The sequence below is a fragment of the Oncorhynchus kisutch genome, linkage group LG8 (genome assembly GCF_002021735.2).
Source record: "Oncorhynchus kisutch isolate 150728-3 linkage group LG8, Okis_V2, whole genome shotgun sequence".
Taxonomy (NCBI): Eukaryota; Metazoa; Chordata; class Actinopteri; order Salmoniformes; family Salmonidae; genus Oncorhynchus; species Oncorhynchus kisutch.
In genome coordinates this window covers 67,936,825-67,959,002 of record NC_034181.2, presented here as the reverse complement: position 1 = coordinate 67,959,002, position 22,178 = coordinate 67,936,825, and the positions used below count along the sequence as shown (strand labels likewise).

At 42.8% G+C, this 22,178-nt stretch overlaps 1 long non-coding RNA gene across 1 annotated transcript; it reads right to left on the bottom strand.

Moving 5' to 3' along the window:
- Window positions 1-13,150: 13,150 nt before the first annotated feature.
- On the bottom strand, window positions 13,151-17,814 carry LOC109882435 (uncharacterized). The gene is made up of 4 exons (XR_004210886.1): window positions 17,724-17,814; window positions 17,240-17,392; window positions 16,813-16,973; window positions 13,151-13,410 (listed from the first exon to the last, which is right to left on the bottom strand). It is a non-coding gene; the product is annotated as an uncharacterized LOC109882435 (long non-coding RNA).
- Window positions 17,815-22,178: the final 4,364 nt, after the last annotated feature.

Here is a 22,178-nt window from a genome sequence, read left to right as displayed (position 1 = left end):
GTTGTCAAGGAGACTGGAGAGGAGGATGGCCTGACCCAGGCCCTGCCTCACCTCCCCCTCCCCCTCATCCAGCCCTGCCGAGAGCCCCACCACAAAGTCCAGTACCCTCAGCACGTACCCAACAGCCCCCACCCAGCTTCCTCGCTCACCCCCATCCACCTCACACACACTCAGCCTGTGCAGTGCCTCCACCAGCAGTGGAGCAGGACTCACACACAGCTGTGATGTGTCAAAGTCGTACGGCGCCGGGAGCATGTCAAAGAACCACTGGAGGAAGCACTTCCTGTCCTCTTGTTCTACATCCAAGTCAACGCAAAGGTCAGAGAGCTGAGGATAGGCTGAGAGTAGACGGCGGTAGAGGGTGGCATTGCTACAAACATACTCCCTCAGCCCCTCTGTACTGCCACAGAGCTCCAGTAGGGTGGCGTTGGTGAAATGCTGCAGGCTCCACTTCCTGTAGTTACATGTGTCTTCTATGGATTCAGGGTGGGAGGAGTTGTGGAGCCTGGAGCAGTACTCTGCAGCCCAGCTGCCCTCCGGAAGGGATGTGTAGGAGGGATGGGCTTCAGGGGACTCGCTGCCACACAGGGCTGAGACCAGAGCAGAAATGTTGGGCAGGAAGCAGCGTCTGAAGTCCTGGGCGCTGAGGGACCTGGTGCCCAGCTGGGCCAGGCAGGCTTCGTCAGGCCCTGGGCTGCCTCCGCCCTCCACCACCTCCCCTGACAGCTGCACACACAGGTCACCTATACTGGACTGGTTGAAGTAGTGGTAGTCCTTCATGTCTGTAGCCTGCAAACATCACAGGCAGAATGTAGTTAGACATTGTGGAGAAGTTAAAAAAGTGAGTTGAGAACCCAACTCTTTTGCATTCAGAAGTGGGGTTTAATCATGGACTTTACCTGGTGTGCTCTCTGCAGCCAAAAGGAGGAGTTGGCGCACACAGTGTTGTTGAACTGGTGGGTGAAGAACTCGCTGCAGACGTGGACCCACAAGAAGTCATCCTCGGCTGCAGACAGGTACCAGGCAGCGTCAGAACATGTGGCGTGTAGGTCGGGTCCCACCTGACCAACCTCCGGGTCCACAGACCCATCGTCCCCGTCAAACAGGTTACAGTAGAGGAACACAGTGAAGTTGGACACACCTGTTAGGCCTGGGATAGAGGCGTTACACGCTGCTTCCAGGATCTCTGCTGAGGCAAAGTACCCCATCTCTCTCAGGTGGCTGTGGCCAACTTCTACTGCCTCAGACTGGGGCTTGAGGAGACGGGAACGGCGGGGTACTGGGGTTGAGCTGGGTGGTTGTTTCTGTTTGGGCACCCTGCGGGGTGACAGGGCTGGTCTAGGGCGAGAGGGGCGTGGTGGGGGTCTGGGGTCCCCTCTCTCACCCTCTATGGAGGGGCAGGAGAGGAAGGATGGGGTGCTGGGAGGGCCCTGCGAGTTGAAGCCCAGAGCCTGAGCATTCCACGTGATATTATGTCTGATCCCCCTACAAGTCACAGACAAGGGGAGAGAGAATGGTGAACTATGATATGACAAAAAAACATATTTTCTATTAACCTCATATTCTTTGTGAGGGAAAATTATCAAATGAAACCATCATGATGTATGATATATTTGTCCATACTGTAGTTTATATTATAAGCTTCGTTTTTTTCTCGATTACTTACCATAAGATTAGCTGTCTCAGGTCACCTTTGCAAAGATGGATAAAAGGGACTTTAATGGAAAATCACAGACAGTGTAAGAGAGCTAGTGAATATTATGGTAGATCAATGGTGGAAAAAGCGATTTGCACTATACAATCAGGCTTGATGTAACAGCATAGCTGGGCTCACAATGCCCAGGAGATAGTGTTACTGGCATCAATGAGAGGACAAAGAGATTAGCTAGGGCATGGGATGCAGGGTAACACCGATCCTCTCAATGACTAACATGGCCATTATGATTTTAAAGCAGTGTCAGTCCAAACACTCTCATGTGTCATATGTTTCACTCTAAATCATTCATGACTAATGAGTAAGAGCTGTTTGAGACATATTATCAGCTTAGTATGAATGGAAATTAAATTCAAGAGACTTTGATCAACATGTATGACCCGTCTCTGACGTGTTTTATAAGAACAGTAAAAGTAAGAGCAGGTATACTGGACAAAGATATAAACGCAACATGTTAAGTGTTGGTCCCATTTTTCATGAGCTGAAATAAAAGATCCCAGAAATGATCCATATGCACAAAAAAATTATCTCAAATGTTGTGCATAAATTTCTTTACATCGCTGTTAGTGAGCATTTCTCCTTAGCCAAAATAATCTATCCACCTGGATAGATGTGTCATATCAAGAAGCTTATTAAACAGCATGATCATTAATTACACAGGTGCACCTTGTGCTGGTAACAATAAAATGTGCAGTTTTGTCACACAGCACAATACCACAGATGTCTCTTTTGAGAGAGTGTGCAATTGGCATGCTGACTGCAGGAATATCAACAGAGCTGTTGCCAGATAATTGAATGTTAATTTATCTACCATAAGCTGCCTCCAACATAGTTTTAGAGAATTTAGCAGACCATCCTGAGTGGCGCAGCAGTCTAAAGCACTGCATCTCAGTGCAAGAGTCGTCAGTACAGTCCCTGGTTTGAATCCAGGCTGTATCACATCCGGCCATGATTGGGAGTCCCATAGGGTGGTTGCACAATTGGCCCAGCGTTGTCTGGGGTAGGCCGTCATTGTAAATAAGTATTTGTTCTTAACTGACTTGCCTAGTTAAATAAAGGTTCAATTAAATCCAACCGGCCTCACAACCACAGCCCACGTGTGACCACGCTAGCCCAGGACCGCCACATCTGAGATTATTTCTGTCTGTAAAAAGCCCTTTTGTGGGGAAGAACTAATTCTGATTGGCTGGGCCTGGCTCCCATGTGGGTAGGCCTATGCCCTCCCAGGGCTGCGTCCCATCCCAGTTATGTGAAATCCATAGATTATGGCCTAATGAATTTATTTCAATTGACTGATTTCATTCAATGAAGTGTAACTCAGTAAAATATTTTAAATTGTTGCATGTTGAGGTTATATTTTTGTTTAGTATAGCTAGCCACCAGGGTCGAGGCACAATTCCAGTTGAATTCATTGAAATCTCAAAATCCTCAAGGAAAGAAATAGGAACATTGAATTGAATTGAATTTAAAGCTCATCCACTGAATTGACTAAATTGAAATGGAACTGACCCCAACCCTTTGGTGATGGTGAGCATCATGGACTCACCTACGGCGCATCTGCCCTTATGTTTGGGCTGTGGCACGTCCACCACGCTGCTGACATCATCAAGCAGCGCCATGGTAACACGGGACACCTTTCTCCTCAGGTTGCCGTACACTGAGCTGCCCACCCTGTGCAAGAATCCCCTTCTGAGGCCGTCCAAACCCTGCAGCAGGGCAGGGTTTTGCTCTGCCAGCTGCCCCGCCCTCTGCCCCCCATCGGAGCGTGATAAAGCCTGCAGGAGCAGTGTATGAAGGGAGTCCAGGTCTCCCCCCACGTCCCTTCTGTCCCCAACGTTGCCTTGAGTGGCATTCCCAGACAACCCCTCCTCTCTCAGGACCTTGGGGGGCATGCTGAAAGGTTTCAGGCGCTCAAAAGCAGCCGAGCCCCCTCTCTGATCGGCCCCCATCCCCGCAGGGTGCAGGTTCACCATGGGCTTCCAGTTGCGTGTCTCCATGAAGCGGAGGAACTGTGTTAGCCAGCTGACACTGAAGGCACATTCACTGTGGCCCCTCAGGGCACAGATGAAGCCCTGCAGCCCGGCGCTGGCCTGGCCATAGGTCCCGCTGACCAGCGCCTGCAGGGCCACCTCCAGCAGAGCACTCACTGTCCTCCAGTTCTGGGACAGGAAGTCAAGCAGGGGCCTGTGGGATTGCCGCTCAGACAGGGACATAAGGCTCTGCAGAAGCCCCAGTAGCCCGTCCAAGTGAGGGCTGCCTCTCAGGGACAGGAACCAGTCCTGGAGTCTGACGCTGGGCCTGGGGGGCTCCCGGCTGTCCCACTGGCTCAGCGCAGCGCCCCCCTCTGACTGGATAAAGGACTGCAATACCTTCTCCCACAGTTGTTCCTCGTCAGAGACGAGCTGTCGCTCCTCCATCTCAGCACCCATCTCCTGGAGGTACATGGAGATATTGTAGAGGAAACCTGACAGACGGTGCCTGTCCACAGGCTTCTGGAGGGAGGGGAGGCCCATGCTCTTACTGGGCAGGAGGCCCAGGGTCTTCAGACTTCCCATGATGCTCCTCAACACGCTGTGGACCTGCTGGTCTTGGGTTCTCTCTGGGGAGGCAGACTCTTTGCTAGGATACCCCCCTCCTTTATGCCATATTGATACTAACTCCTTGAAAATGTGCTCTCTTTGGTCCTCTTTTGTACTTGCTGGAAGTGATGTTGAAAAGCCATATTTTGAGCATGATACAGCAAACATGATTAATATCAAGGCATCATCACACCATTAGACTACATAATAACAAGAAATTGTAAGATAGTCTCCTCACCTGAACTCTTGGTTGATGTATTTCCCAGTAAAACAACCAACAATGCGATGCGCATGACCCTAAACACTGCCATCTTCTCTATCACCTCCAAGCCAGTGCTGATAGTGATGTCACGTCTGTGGCCTAAGCCTGAGTGATGTAATATCCCTGAGTTTGGACTGCATCCCCTGTTACAGCCTTCCTCTGGCAATGGGTTGGGGTCAGTGGGGTGGACACAGGGAGTAGAGTGTTTCATTGTAGAGTGGACATTAAACCTTAATGACAGGTCACCGTCACCTGAGCACCTTCCCTCTCACAATAGAGTTGAATTTCCATGGATTTCAATCAACTGAGGTATATTCTTTATCCTTTCTTATGAACTTGAAGCCGTTTTGAGTGAGACTTTGAAATATGCACAGAAGGATTTCAAATACTGCTACTAAATAAGTTGTTTATCTATCCAGAAATATTCTCTTTTCAAACAGGTCTTAGACATTATAAGAATATGAAGATAGGTTAACATTTGCCACCTATGCATCTCTATCCATATACTTGGGATTGGTTTGATGTCCCAAAAATACTAAACAGCAGACATCTGCAATAGGAGTTAAAAAGGAGTATAAAGAGAATTATAATTGTTTGTACTCACCAATGACGCTCCATTCAGTTCTTCAAATCTTTGAAAATGTGTTTATTAGGCTTTGTGAATATAATATAAGTTCCAGGTATAAATGTGCACTAAAACAACGTTATATTACCTCTTTTCTCTCTCTCTCACTTTCAACTTCTCTCCCTCTCTGTGTTTCCCTGTCAGCCCCTCCCACCCCTACTCTCCCTCTCTCTGTTTCCCTGTCAGCCCCTCCCACTCCTACTCTCCCTCTGTGTGTTTCCCTGTCAGCCCCTCCCACTCCTACTCTCCCTCTCTCTGTTTCCCTGTCAGCCCCTCCCACTCCTACTCTCCCTCTCTCTGTTTCCCTGTCAGCCCCTCCCACTCCTACTCTCCCTCTCTGTGTTTCCCTGTCAGCCCCTCCCACTCCTACTCTCCCTCTGTGTTTCTCTGTCAGCCCCTCCCACTCCTACTCTCCCTCTCTTTGTTTCCCTGTCAGCCCCTCCCACTCCTACTCTCCCTCTCTGTGTTTCCCTGTCAGCCCATCCCATTCCTACTCTCCCTCTCTCTGTTTCCCTGTCAGCCCCTCCCACTCCTACTCTCCCTCTCTGTGTTTCCCTGTCAGCCCCTCCCACTCCTTCTCTCCCTCTCTGTGTTTCCCTGTCAGCCCCTCCCACTCCTTCTCTCCCTCTCTGTGTTTCCCTGTCAGCCCCTCCCACTCCTACTCTCCCTCTCTGTGTTTCCCTGTCCGCCCCTCCCACTGCTACTCTCCCTCTCTCTGTTTCCCTGTCAGCCCCTCCCACTCCCACTCCTACTCTCCCTCTCTGTGTTTCCCTGTCAGCCCCTCCCACTCCTTCTCTCCCTCTCTGTGTTTCCCTGTCAGCCCCTCCCACTCCTTCTCTCCCTCTCTGTGTTTCCCTGTCAGCCCCTCCAACTCCTACTCTCCCTCTCTGTGTTTCCCTGTCAGCCCCTCCCACTCCTACTCTCCCTCTGTGTTTCCCTGTCAGCCCCTCCCACTCCTTCTCTCCCTCTCTGTGTTTCCCTGTCAGCCCCTCCCACTCCTTCTCTCCCTCTCTGTGTTTATCTTGTTTTGTGCACCTGCTCACCCAGACCCTGAGATCCAGTTGGATGAATTAGGACCATAGTTTAGCCTCATATTTCAGTGGTATCCCCCTATCTTGTGCCAGCTAACTGTTTTCTAAGGTGAGTTTAACACAATGGAGGACAGGACAATGGATTAAGTGTTGTCTGTACGACGCTAAGTTTGCATGTGTATAAACAAAAATCAACTTTAACAAACCTCTATGACTATGTCATACTGTAGAGGTGGTCCCTTCTATCAGGGAATTTACTATAAAAGGTTTAGATTTCCCCATGATATGTGAAACAACCCACTTTAGGAAAGAATAAAACAAACTTGTTTTGCTATATTTCAATAGTTCTTTGCATCTAATATGTTGATTTCAATGTTGTTTTGAAACAATCCCAGGGTCAGGACTGTCACCTTGACGCACATGCAGGGTGGAAATCTGGATGGTATTAATCACACCCAGGTTATCTCTCCCATTCTCTAGCTGTCCCACGTCTCCCACTGACTAATTCTCTTTTGAGCTGTCTCTCAGCTAGTTCTCATCCTGTGTTACTCTGGGTCTGTGGAGTATAGGTTTATCCAGATGGCCAAGCCAGCGCCTCTCTGTGGGCTGTCACAGCAGACACATCCATCCTCCGGTCACTGCAGCCACACAATCAGGCCCTGTACTGGGCCACAGCGGCAGGCTCCCTGGTATCAGACTGCTGTCTGCAGGCCCCGTAACCTGAGTGGGGCAAGTGAAAGGATCCCTCCCTGCCCCCCTGGCCCTTTAATTCTGTGTCACTGTGGCCTGTGGTGGAACAATAACTTCCTCTTGTATTATTGATGCTGTAGGGAAACAGCAGTCAGTCAGCACTGTGGGGTTCAGTTGGCTAAAGGAATATATAATGAGAAACAGGATAGCGCCAGCCTCTCTATCTGTGTGCCTGCAGAACACATAGCACACTGGGGAGACCTTCAAAACAGAGGGTGCTGGAGAGACAAGGGACCTGTTTGAATACTTGAAGAGGGCATCCTTCCCATAGAGATAGAGATAGATATATACACTATGATCCATCCATCCTCCCCTCTTGAAATAATCACTGGTTGGACGGGTGAAGGAAAGGATTCCACCAAATATCTTTCACCAATCCAGTCATGTCAGATCATGGATTATTTCAAGGTAGGGATGATTGAAGGATGCATTTTCAAAGTGAACAAGTGTTCATGAAATGTAATCTCAAAATGACGGACGAACAGGTGGAAACAATCGACTTAAAGAGCTCACCGTTTTGGTGGCAGAGTAGAGCGAAGGCCCCGTCCGATCGTAGCTATGCTTACCCACTACAAAATGAAAATGGCCTTGTTACAACAGGGTATGGAATTGAAGAACACCCCCCCCCCCCCCCCCCCCATTCTCTATTAATGAACAATTTCCTCGTGAAATAGTGGAGTGACGACGTGCCCTGTACCCCACTTTCAAAAGGCTCCAAGCAGAAAAGCAGAATGTTTGTCTAGTGGTCGATAAATTATAAGTAAATAATCAAACATGTTCAAGGACTCGAATATTACAACGTGGCTGTGAGTGATAGCTACCTCCGGTTGAAGTAGTCCCCATTACACAGTACAAATATGGATTCATAGATTTTTTTTCTTTTTACAATTTTTTGCATGAACAACTTTTTTTGTTTTTATTCATGCATTATGGAACCGTGGACATAAAATAAGGTTGGATTTATGGTAATGCAGAATGGTTGTGATGAACTTATCCTTTTTCTATTTAGGCAATATGGAACTTTGGACTATATGGACGTAATATCAGGTTTTGATTTAGGGGAAGGCTGACCCTTTTTTTTCTTTAGGTTTAGGAGGCCATGTGCTCCAAATAAGAACAAAGATCTGCTATGAAATTTAATCGCCGCTAGGGGACAGTACACTCAAGATAATGAAAATGGTACATTGGTCCTTGGCAAATATTGTAAATCACAATTGTTATCAACGATGGAGTCAATTGTGGTCTTCTCAACAGTTTTTACCCCCAAGCCATAAGACTCCTGAACAGGTCTTCAAATTGCTACCCGGACTATTTGCATTGTGTGCCCCCCCAACCTCTCTTTTTACACTGCTGCTACTCTCTGTTTATCATATATGCATATTCACTTTAACTATACATTCATGTACATACTACCTCAATGGGGCCGACCAACCAGTGCTCCCCCACATTGGCTAACCGGGTTATCTGCATTGTGTCCCACCCACCACCCGCCAACCCCTCTTTTACGCTACTGCTACTCTCTGTTCATCATATATGCATAGTCACTTTAACCATATCTACATGTACATACTACCTCAATCAGCCTCACTAACCGGTGTCTGTATGTAGCCTCGCTACTTTTATAGCCTCGCTACTGTATGTAGCCTGTCTTTTTACTGTTGTTTTATTTCTTTACCTACCTATTGTTCACCTAATAATTTTTTTGCACTATTGGTTAGAGCCTGTAAGTAAGCATCTCACTGTAAGGTCTACCTACACCTGTTGTATTCGGCGCATGTGACAAATAAACTTTGATTTGATTTGAGTACTGCAGGCAGCACCACAGTAACCTCTCCAGCCTGCTCTCTAAGACAGAGCAACTCCAAACCCAACAGCAGATCTCAGAAGCCCAGACGGACCACGTGTGGATGGGTCTGCTCTTCCTGGCTGGCGAGTAACTGTGGGTGAGCGGGAACCCCCTGGAGTACCAGGCATGTACTGGGGGAAGCTGCCCCACTGCCCCGCCCAACACATCCGCTGTGGGACTCTGGCCAAGATGGGAGAGCACTGGGGAACCTGGGACTGTGAGGACAGGTTGAACTTCATCTGCTCCACGAAGAAAGAAGAAAAGACTGAGCCTTCTAGGCCTCCTATTGTTTATCATGATGACCAATGTTCCCGCTAAGCTGCACGTGGGTGCGCAATAGCCCCGAGACAGCCACGCAGATCCCTCAGGACTGCCGCACAGAAGAAATATCAGCCCATGGAGAGAAGCACAAGATTGACCTTCACTGAACTTTCTAGAGTTTTCCTTGTTAGTTAACACTATCAATGTTTCCCTTTACTGTGGCAATTGTGATTGAATCAACACAATATTAGCCACTTTCAATGCAACATACAGAAACAAAACGAACGATGCAAGACTTAGTTAGTATGCAAAACTAACTATGCACCTGATTTTGTTGTAAGCAGAACGCATCGGAGTAGGATTCCATTGCATTGACAAGCAGGACTCAACCCATTCTCTACACAGACCGGTGCGGCATAACCAATCAGACCTGCAGTAGACCTATTGTGCCATATATGGATCTGAGCCATTTACTTTGAGCTGGACTGTGTTTACAGCATGAGCGGTCGTGAGTAGATGCACTTGTTTTGAGATCAAAGCGAGAGCTGTATGTAGCCAAGTGTGCACATTTTGCTCATATCCTTTGCTAGTTAGTGAGTTATTAGCCCAGTTTTAGATAATTTGTAGTCAGCAATAGGGGAGTGATTGCTTCCTACAACATCACAAAATGTGTACATTTCCAGATATAGCTAATATGCAGAGGGTAGCATAATTTGTCTGATTCTCTGTAATAATTATATGGGAATAATAATGCATTTTTATTTTGTAAAACATTGAGGATGACTTGTAACATTGTATGTTTCTTGATAACTTGGTAGTGTAAAACGATTGGATAAATCATGTAAAAGTACTCTCACTTATGCACAAGTATTGTCTTATTTTTTGTATATATATTTTTTTTATTTAACCTTTATTTAACTAGGCAAGTCAGTTAAGAACACAGTTTTATTTACAATGACAGCCTACCTTATGTATGTTAAGATCAAATTACATTTAGTTAGCCAGATCAGAGCATCATAAAAAAATATTTTATAGACCTTTATAGACCAAGCTGAAAGACTAAGTGTCCGTTCATCTCTGGCCTTCCTCCACTGGGTCATAGAAGTGGCAGGTTCAGCAGACTGCTAGCACTCCATGAATGTCTGATACCTTTTGGCAACAACAAAATATTTTTCAGGGATGATGGAAGTCACCGAAATCACCTTGGCGCGTGGACACTATCCAATCACTACAAGGCAGCTCTAAGAAATTTACACTTTCACAAAGGTGTACTGTAAAGTGAAGCCGCTGCTGTCACAGGTAATCACTATTACGTCTCAACGCCCCCAGCAAACAGTGATAGATAACAATATGTAGGGCGGATTGGGGTCAATTTTGACAATGTAATTCCCATTGCTATGCAGCCTTTGGTTATGAATAATAGATTGGCAGGTAATGATACCGCTTTTATTGACACGCCAGGTGATTTCAAACCCCTAAAAAGGTTAGAAATTCATGCACCTAAACGTTCGCAGCCTTTTGCCAAAAATGGACTAGTAGAGGTGATGACGTGACAGCGTGGTATGGCAAGGCTTGTCCCATGAATTAATCACACAAAAAAATAGAATTAGCTGATAACTACGATACAAACATAGAGAATCTGGAACGATTTATTGATCATCGTTTTGAAATGCTCGAGAAAGAAACAGGGTAGCAGGGTAGCCTAGTGGTTAGAGCGTTGGACTAGTAACCGGAAGGTTGCGAGTTCAAACCCCCGAGCTGACAAGGTACAAATCTGTCGTTCTGCCCCTGAACAGTCAGTTAACCCACTGTTCCCAGGCCGTCATTGAAAATAAGAATTTGTTCTTAACTGACTTGCCTAGTTAAATAAATAAATGTAAAATAAAATAAATAAAAAGCGAACCAGACAAGACCTTTCCTTGAGTTCTGCGAGTGAAACTGCCGTCTAAAATTCCAAACTTAACATTGAAGGGGGACGTTTTTATAACTATGTCTCCAGAAGATAGAGCAATGCTTACAAGCATGAACGAGCAGTTAAAAAAACGTGATTTATTGCCTGGGCGACTGGAGGAGGTTGAGGCCTTAAAAACAGGACTGGATTACAGGAAAAAGGATGGAAGAAATACGAGCGGAAAATAAGATATTGAAAACTACAGTGGACTCCCTAAAAGGCACTACAGAGACGCTACTGTATGCTTTTTTTTAAATGTATTTAATTTGAAGATTGTACATTAGAAAAACCAAGGTCGTTTTTTAAAGTTTAATATGATATGTCCTAATTGTAAAGGTCGGGTATATTATGACTTAAAAGCCGTTATATATTGCGGCCCTTGTTCGCCGATGTGAATCGGAATGATTAGCTTTTAAGATATAACCTAATAAATATGAATATGTATTATAGGGCTAGGATAAACGATTATATAATTAAAAACCGACTTAGGTTCTCTATTGGAATAGGCATATACGATCATAAAATAATTGGTATTACCCTTTTACATTAAAATTCATCTCAATATAAAAATGTAAAGGATGATTATTCTTCCTGATTATTATTCTTTCACACCGGCAAATGGATGGATTGGGTATTGTCAACCGGGTTGTTGTCTCTAGTGTGTCTGGGCTGGTTAACACTGGGATAAAGTGATTCGAGTTGACGGTAGAACTAATACAATAATTGGTTTATGGAAGCACTTCTCTAAGCGCAGCCCAATCTCACATTCAATTCGCGCATACATGTACATAATGTATTTCACAGCCAGCCCATAATGTTGACCCTGAGGACTTGCGTATTTTCACTCCAAATGGAGCCCAAAATGAGAACGTTTCTCACTATAAGTATTTGGGTATCTGGCTTGATGCCAAGTTGTCTTTTGAAACACATTTAAAACTTGACCCAGAAGCTGAGAATTACGATTGTTTTTATATAGAAACAAATCCTGCCTCAAGAGAACTGCACTCTATTTTATTTATTTAGTCTTGCAGAAACGTTCTCTGTACATTACATTACTGATTCATTTTAGACGTACAAATGACCAAGCCCGTTCTCAGATCCCGTTGGTCTCCACAGAATTGGGAAAATAGGCTTTTAGTTTTTTTGCCCTTATGTGTGGAACAATACACAAAATTCCTTGCAATTAGAAGTTCTGGTGCCTTTCAGGAATTTTAAATTATTGATTGGAGACTTTTATGTTACAGAATTCGATTGCTTTTCTTATATATTTAATGTTGTGTATTATGTATTTAATTATAGTGGGTTTTGTAGTGGTGTTCTGTTTTATTTATGTATTGGGTTTTATTTGTACATTTATGCAAAGCTCTCTTGTACATATTACCTCAAATAACCCGTGCCCTCGCACACTGACTCTGTACCCGGCCGTACCCCCTGTATATAGTCTGCCTATTGCTATTTTGCTGCTGCTCTTTAATTATTTGTTACTTTTATTTCTTATTCTCATCCGTATTTTTAAAACTGCATTGTTGGTTAGGGGCTCGTAAGTAAGCATTTCACTGAAAGGTCTACTACACCTGTTGTATTCGGCGCATAAGACTAATAACATTTGATTTGTAGAAGAGTTTTATCTCAATGTGACTCCGGTAAAATAAAGCTTAATATCAAAAATAAAAAGTGAATAGCTACTGTACTTGTGCTTTGAAAAAACGAACATTTATTCATATAGTTTGATCTAGCCCTTAAAAATTACTTTTACACACCGTTTTAAAATTAATAAAATAAAGAAATAAAAATACTTCAATGGTTATTTTTTTTGAGTGTTGTTTTTAGGATTTTTACATTTAATTCTGTTCTCTAGTTTCATTCGAAATGTTTGCATCGTGTCTGGGTCTGTTTACTGTGTCTGTATGGAATGTGGTTTGAAGAGTCATGGGTGGGAGAAGAGGAAACACAAAAATCACTATCCAATTTATTTCTGGACTGGCTGCAGAATATGACATAATTTTACATGTTATGTGATGTTTACCTGTTTGAGGAGGTTCATTTATTTAGCATGAAAAGAGGTCATCTGATTTCGACTGTCCATCACAGATCACAAAATGTGTTATTAAAAACTATAAGGCACTCAATGGAGGGTATAACATTGTTTAATGTGCTGCTTTAGTGATATTGCCTCTCAGTGAAAACTGTCGGTAGTTCACCATCACTGGCTGCTTCTCAGACGCACTCCCAGGCGGTAGGGTTTTTGCGCCTGTGCAATGCCAAAAATCTGGCGGAAGTCAGGCGCACCTTCTTGTTCAGGCGAGACAAATTGGACATGTCGAAGCAAGGTTACCAGTATCAGAAGGAGCTCCGTGCGCGCAAACCCTTCTCCCAGGCATACACGAGAGCCTGTGGAACACAAACACAGTTATTTATGTTGACGACACCTTCATACACATGGTGGACAAGCCGTTTCTACATGTACAGTGCCTTCGGAAAGTATTCAGGCCCCTTGACTTTTCCCACAGTTTGTTACGTTACAGCCTTATTCTAAAAAAAACATGCTCAGCAATCTATACACAATAGCCCAGAGTGACAAAGCGAAAACAGGCTTTTCGAAATGTTTGCTAATTTAATAAACATAAAAAACAGAAATACCTTATTTACATAAGTATTCAGACCTTTTGCTATGAGACTCGAAATTGAGCTCAGGTGCATCCTGTTTCCATTGATCATCCTTGAGATGTTTCTACAGCTTGATTTGAGTCCACCTGTGGTAAATTAAAATTGATTGGACATGATTTGGAAAAGGCAAACACCTGTCTATATAACGTCCCACAGCTGAAAGTGCTGTTCAGAGCAAAAACCAATTGTCCGTTGTCATGCCCTGACCTGAGTTATCTTTGTTTTCTTTATTGTTTTGGTTAGGTCAGGGTGTGACGAGGGTGGTATGTGTGTTTTTGTCTTGTCTTGGGTTTTTTGTATATCTATGGGGTTTTGGTTTGTCTAGGTAAATGTAGGTCTATGGTGGCCTGAATTGGTTCCCAATCAGAGGCAGCTGTTTATCGTTGTCTCTGATTGGGGATCCTATTTAGGTTGCCATTTGCCATTTTGGTTTTGTGGGTTATTGTCTATGGGTAGGTGCATGTCAGCACGCGTGTTTATAGCGTCACGTTCGTTTTGTTATAAAAATTTTTTTTTTATATAGTTTGTTTAGTGTTCTTCATTTAAATAAAGAAGAATATATTCAAATTACGCTGCGCCTTGGTCTCCTCACTATGACGAACGTGACATCCGTAGAGCTCCGAGACAGGATTGTGTTGAGGAACAGATCTGGGGAAGGGTACCAAAACATTTCTGCAGCATTGAAGGTCACCAATAATACAGTGGCCTCCATCATTCTTAAATGGAAGATGTTTGGAATCACCAAGACTCTTCCCAGAGCTGGCCGCCAGGCCAAACTGAGCAATCGTCGAAGGACGTTGGTCAGGGAGGTGGCCAAGAAGCTGATGGTCACTCTGACAGAGCTCTAGAGTTCCTCTGTGGAGATGGGAGAAACTTCCATAAGGACAACCATCTCTGCAGCACTCCACCAGTCAGGCTTTTATGGTAGAGTGGCCTGACAGAAGCTACTCCTCAGTCAAAGGCACATGACAGCCCGCTTGGAGTTTTCCAAAAGGCATCTAAAGACTCTCAGACCATGAGAAATAAGATTCTCTGGTCTGATGAAACCAATATTGAACTCTTTGGCGATCCTTGATGAAAACCTGCTCCAGAGCACTCAGGACCTCAGAATGGGAGTGAAGGTCTAGCCTTTAACTCAGTGTGGATGTTGCCTGTAAATCCATGGCTTCTGGTTGGGATATGTACGTATAGTCACTGTGGGGAAACCATCATCAATACACTTATTGATGAAGCCAGTGACTGATGTGGTATATTCCTCAATGCCATCGGAAGAATCGCGAAACATATTCCCGTCTGTGCTAGCAAAAAAGTCCTGTAGCTTAGCTTCCATGTCATCAGACCACTTATGTATTGAGCGGGTCACTGGTACTTCCTGCTTGAGTTTTTGCTTGTAAGCAGGAATCAGGTCAGATTTGCCAAATGGAGGGCAAGGGATAGCTTGTACACATCTCTGTGTTTGGAGTGAAGGTGGTCTTGAGTTTTGTTTCCTCCGGTTGCACATGTGACATGCTGGTAGAAATGAGGTAAAACGGAATGAAGTTCTCCTGCATTATACAGCTCGTTGAGTGCGGTCTTAGTGCCTGCATCAGTTTGGGGTGTTAAATAAAAATGTTACTTTTTGTCCTGAATACAAAGTGTTATGTTTGGGGCTAATCCAATATAACACATTACTGAGTACCACTCCAATATTTTCAAGCAAAGTGGTGTCTGTATCATGTTATGGGTATACCTGTAACAGTTAAGGACTGGGGAAACTTTCAGAATAAAAAATAAACAGAACTGAGCAAAATCCTAGATGAAAACCTGGTTCAGTCTTCTTTCCATCAGAAACTGGGAGATGATTTCACCTTTCAGCAGGATAATAAGACAAAACACAAGGCCTAATCTACACTGGAGTTGCTTACCAAGAAAACAGTGAATGTTCCTGAGTGGTCGAATTATAGTTTTGACTTAAATCTACTTGAAAATCTATGGCAAGACCTGAAAATGGTTGTCTAGCAATGATAAACAACCAATTTGACAGAGCTTGAAGAATTTTGAAATGAATAATGGGCAATGTTGCTCAATCCAGATGTGGAAAGCTCTCAGAGACTTACCCAGAAAGACTAACAGCTGTAATTGCTGCCAAATGTGCCTCTACAAAGTACTGACTCAGGGGTGTGAATACTTATGTAAATTAGAGATTTCTGTATTTCTTCTGTGTATTGTTTTGTATTGCTAGGTATTACTGCACTATTGAAGCTAGAAAAAAATCTCTGAAGCTGGAGTCTTATATCTCCCTCTAATTTTAAGCATCAGCTGTCTTAGCAGTTTACCGATCACTGTACCTGTAAACAGCCAATCTGTAAATAGCACACCCGACTACCTCATCCCCATATTATTACTTACCCTCTTGCTATTTTGCACCCCAGTATCTCTACTTGCACATCATCATCTGCACATCTATCATTCCAGTATTAATAATAAATTGTAATTATTTTCACCTCTAGGGCCTATATATATTGCCTACCTCCCTACTCTTCTATATTTGCACATATATATATTTGTTATTGACTACGTTTGTTTATGTGTAACTCTGTGTTGTTGTTTTTGTCGCACTGCTTTGCTTTATCTTGGCCAGGTCGCAGTTGTAAATGAGAACTTGTTCTCAACTGGCCTACCTGGTTAAATAAATGTGAAATGAAAAAAAAAGAAACACAAGCATTTCGCTGCACCTGCACCTTTGCAACTGCAAATATGCGTACACAACCAATAAAATGTTATTTGATTTGACTATGGTGAAAACGTGAAACATTTTGGGCTTCCCTAGAAGTTGGAAAAACATGACATGCCAAAATGGGGATTTCCAGAGAAAACAAATAACTTATTTTAATGAAAACACTCTGCTATTGTATTGATTTTACATTGATTAGTTAAGTTAGAGCATAGATGTATGTGATCGAACTGTTAAATTGAGTGTTTCATAAAAACGTACACACATAATGTCTGGGGGACATAAAATGCACTCTATTGGTGGAACGACCCTGGTTTTCCATTAGGATCTTTTTCCATTAGGATATATATTATTATTATTTTAATTAAAGGTAGTGGTGTAGCAGCAGCAGTAGTGATAATAGTGTTATGTACCATGTCCCAAGGTCCGATAGCAATTTTGGTTAAATCCTGTATCCTACTGATGAGGGTGAGGAAGACTGGGTTGTCGTATCCAAACCTTTCCCCGTAAATCAGTGAGCAGATGATGTTAGACGCTGCTTAATGGAACAGGTGCTGAGGGTCCATCGAACTGCCTGCCAGGACACAGCAACGATCACCGCACCAGGCAATACACACAGACAAGATAAGAGCACCGATCATAGAGCTTCCGAAATTGAACACAATGATAGGATAGATATGGTAAAAATGACCACATTCTTCATACCCAATGTTAATACAATATTGTAACGCTAATTGGTTGATATTGGGTAACTTTAGTCTGGATACTGAGTATGTGGTGATAATGACATGAATAGGAATGGTGATGACTATGTGGTACGTTGTGTGTGTGTGGCTGTACCAGCATTGCACTCCAGCACAGAGCAGGTGTGGGAGACCTCCTCGAGGATGCGCTCTTCCATGGAGCGTTTGCCCAGACCAAAGTTTCTCAGCGTGGTCAGAGCAAAGCGTCTGTGGTCCCTCCAGCTGGAGACAAAATCTTTGTTGATGATCCCTGATGAACACATGTAATAGGGTTGGTTATGATTCCACTTGCTACTGCAGAAATATGTATTCAATGTTTATGTATTTATATTGGTTGGTTAAAGTCAGATGCCAATAAGGTTTATTGTCATTGGCTATGCTTGCTGATAGGGGAAGATTGCAAACGTCAATTCTTCCCAGTCTGATATTGACATGCAAGCAGCCGGTCACGTTCTGAAATACTGTAATCTATTACAATGTGTAAGAGTTCACTATGTATATTTCCTAACGTCTAAATGTACTTGATATATATGTATATACACTACTGTTCAAAAGTTTGGGGTCACTTAGAAATAACTCACAAATGCTGATGCTCCAGATACTCAACAAGTCTAATGAAGGCCAGTTTGATTGCCTCTTCAATCAGAACAACCGTTTTCAGCTGTGCTAACATAATTGCAAAGGGGTTTTCCAATGATCAATTAGCCCTTTAAATTGATAAACTTGGATTAGCTAACGCAACGTGCCATTGGAACACAGAAGTGATGGTTGCTGATAATGGGCCTCTGTTCGCCTATGTAGATATTCCATTAAAAATCAGCCATTTCCAGCTACAATAGTCATTTACAACATTAACAATGTCTACACTGTATTTCTGAAACATTTTATGTTATTTTAATGGACAAAAAAATATGCTTTTCTTTAAAAACAAGGACATTTCTAAGTGACCCCAAACTTTTGAACGATAGTATATATATATATATATTAGATATTGGGGGGCTTCCTGTGATGTGGTTTTGTATGCATGATTGCTCTATACGTGAGTTAGCTAGCATGCCCTTAATGTAATGGTCACATTAACTCCCTGCTCATTCACAGTTATTTCCATGCTAACAGACGAATCTCACAAATCTACAGTCGTCAACAAACTGTTGTCCAGCACATCTAATGTGCTTAATTTTTTCTATCATCAGGTACTTACATTTATTGTATTTTGTGCTATTTTTGTCATTGTTATGATGTTTGAAAACAAAATGCCCTGTCTGATATACAGTATGTATGCAAGCAAGTAAACACCAATCAACTGGGACCGCTGGCTGGGAATTTCTTTAAGAACACAACTCAAGAGAGTTAAGAAGTATGATCCCTATCTGTTAGACACACACACACACACACAGACATACAGTACATACATACCAGTGGAGGCTGCTGAGGGGAGGACGGCTCATAATAATTGCTTGAATAGAGTCAATGGAATTGTATCAAAGATACCTCTGAAACACAGAGGTAGAGAGAGGGAGAGAGAGGGAGAGAGAGTTCCCAAGCTAAACAGTAAGTTGTGTGACAAGTCAGACACATCTGAAGATAAAACTAAACCATAGCAAGCAACTACTGACAGTTCCAGAGGAGGACAGCACATAATAATGGCTGGAACAGAGCGAATGGAATGATGAATTTGATACCATACCACCTATTCCGCTCCAGCCATTTACCACGAGCCTGTCCTCCCCAATTAAGGTGCCACCAACCTCCTGTGAAAAGTTATTGTATTGTATCATTGACACTCCTCACTATCTGGGTTAAATTAATATGGATGAACAAACGTCTGTAACAAAACAAATCCCCAAAACAAAACCTTTTTAAGGGTTCTTTCAAAAGTGGAGACAGTGCATGTTGATTTAGGCCTGATTAAACCTTTTGGAACCTGACCTATTTTGGATCAAACACAGTTTAGTGGCTGTTGCTGCTCTGACATGAATCACAATGGCATTTTAAGTTAGTATTTAAAATGCTTTAGTTGAAAGTCTTCTAAAAACATAGTTGTTTGTTCAAGCTTAAAGGTCTGTAAGGACGCTACAAAACCATATCTTCCTGCACACAGTTTGGGCAACTTCAAACAAAACCAAATTACTGGTAACTATTCAATCACTGACAACATACAGTGTATGACACAAAAATAAACCCAGGGTAAACCAAACTTTTCCAGGTTTGTGGATTTTTTGTAAAGTTCTCTTACCCTTTCCAGGTCTTTGAGGGGGTTGACAGGGTCCAGCTGTAGCAGATTGCCTAGGATGGGCAGGGGACGGGGTTCTGGGGGGAGGTTTTTAGGTCAGCGGACCCTGATCAAGAAGAACAGGAGGAAAAATAGCAACAACATCACCGAGCCTATCATGGTGACTGGGCTGCAGGAAATGTGTTCTTCACCATTTAAAGGTACCAACCCCACCACCCAGGGATATTTGTTGACTCTTAGATGCCACACACACACATTGGACTGCTTTGAAAACTAGCAGGTCAGACAATGTTCATGAGGAGGGATATTTGCTTACTCTGAGTTTACAGCCTATTAAGGGATTATGAACCTGTGGTTGAACACAGTGTTCACCACTAATAATTGCACTCAAATGGAGTTCATTCAACTTTTTGATTAGAGTTGTTCACGATTTAAAGAGAAGCCATCTACACACATTGTCTGTTTATGCTGCCTTTCCATTTTATTATGTATTATAATTTGTCTAATATTATCATAATATTTCCATTTTAATATGACCTAGGTCAGGTCATAAACCACAGCACTTTATACAAAGTTATAGCTGGATCTTTATTTTGAAGGGAAGCAATTAAAGGCTGTGGGCGCCCAAACCTGACTCCTACTGTTCAACTCACTGAAGGGAGGAATCTGTAACATGCAGTAACACAGATAGGACAGCAGTCTGCGCCATTACTTGACTGGCCAGCACCCATTTGAAGTCATCAGCCAGCACTCAGAACAGCTCATTTCAAATGATAACATTTAAAAAATAAAAACATAAATATATGTCAGCTACTTCAATAAAATAATTTCTGCATCAGTCATACCATTAGATATGAGTTCAGGCAAGGTTATTTTTTATATAGATTAAGCTCTGCTTTAAAACGGTTAAAAACATTTGATATGGGCTAATAGGTTTTTAAATTGTCACAGAAAATACTATCAGTCAACATAAAGTACGTGTCTGTGACATTTGCGATCTAAGAGACAGAAATGACTAACGTAAACATTTAAGTTCTAGTAAGTAGTTCATATTGACTTCATAAAGGCTAGGCGATATGTAGCATTTTTATGAAATATATGGACACTTATGAACAATAGCCTGTAGGATGCAGCTGTTGAGACAGCAGTTGGTATTAAAATAAACTAAAAAAGAACCACAAACAAGTAGAGAGGAGATCCGATCAGGGAGAGTTGAGTTTGAGTGTAACCATTTCTCCAGCTCAACCTATTTGTGGAGCCAACTGAGTAGTGTGCAGGGTGACTCTTATCTTTCATACCACCGCTACATCGTGTTTGACAGGAGGCCAAAAACACTGGTTTCATTTCTTCAATTGTGAAACTCCTCAGCTGCTTCAGTTACACTGCTTCAACAAAGCTCCAATGTGGTTCTATCACCTTCAGTCAGATAGCCCTAAAGAACTTGACAAGCTGTCACAACTCTAAGAATTGAAAATAAAAAAGAACCACAAACAAGTAGAAAGGGGTTCCGATCATAGAAAGTTGAGTTACGTTTGAGTTGAACAATTTCTCCAGCTCAACCTATTTGTAGAGCGGACTGAACAGTGTGCATAGTGACTCTTATCTTTCATACAAATCAAATGAAATGTTATTTGTCACATGCGCCGAATACAACAGGTGTAGACTTTACCGTGAAACTCTTAATTACAAGGAAGAAAAATTAGCAAAATAAAAAAACTTAATGGTAACGCAATAAAATAACAATAACGAGGCTAAATACTGTGCAAGGAGTACCGGTACCGATTCAATGTGCAGGGGTACGAGGTAGTTGAGGTCATTTATGTATTATGTACATGTGGGTTGGGTTTAAAGTGACTAGGCAATCAGGACAGATTAATAAACAGAGTAGCAACAGGGTATGTGAAAGAGTGTGAAAGTTTGTCTGTGTGCGCATGTGTGTGGAGTCAATATGCATGTGTGTGTGTGTGTGTGTGTGTGTGTGTGTGTGTGTGTGTGTGTGTTGGAATGTAAGTGTAGTATGTGTGAGTAGAGTAGGAGTGTGGATAGAGTCAGTGAAAGATAGTCCGTGTAAAAAACAGGGGGTGAATGTAAATAGTCCGGGTAGCCATTTGATTAACTGTTCAGCAGTCTCATGGCTTGGGGGTTGAAGCTTTTCAGGAGCCTTTTGGTCTCAGACTTTGTGATCCAGTACCGCTTGCCATGTGGTAGCAGAGATAACAGCCTGTGACTTGGGTAGCTGGAGTCTTTGACAATTTACGTCATGATTGGCAGGCGGCCAAAAACACTTGTTTAATTTCTTCAATTGTGAAACAGCTCCGCTACTTTAGTTACACTGATTCAGCCAAGCTCAAATGCCAGTCTGTCACCTTCAGTCAGATAGCCCAAAAGAATTTAGCAAGCAGTCACTTACAACTCGGAGAATTGAGCGGGTCATGAATTAATTGAAAGATTGAACTCCAACAGTGGTAGAAAAAGTACCCAAATTGTCATTCTTGAGTAAAAGTAATCATACCTTAATAGAAAATGACTCAAGTAAAAGTGAATGATCCAGTAAAATACTTGAGTAAAGGTCTGAAAGTATTTAGTTTTAAATATACTTAAGTATCAAAAGTAAAATTATAAATCATTTCAAATTGCTTATATTAAGGAAACCAGAAGGCACAATTTTCTTGTTTTAAAAAATGTACAAATTGCCAGCGGCACACTCCAACACAGACATAATTTACAAACAAGGCATTTAAGTTTAGTGAGTGCGCCAGATCAGAGGCAGTAGGGATGACCAGGATGTTCTCTTGATAAGTGA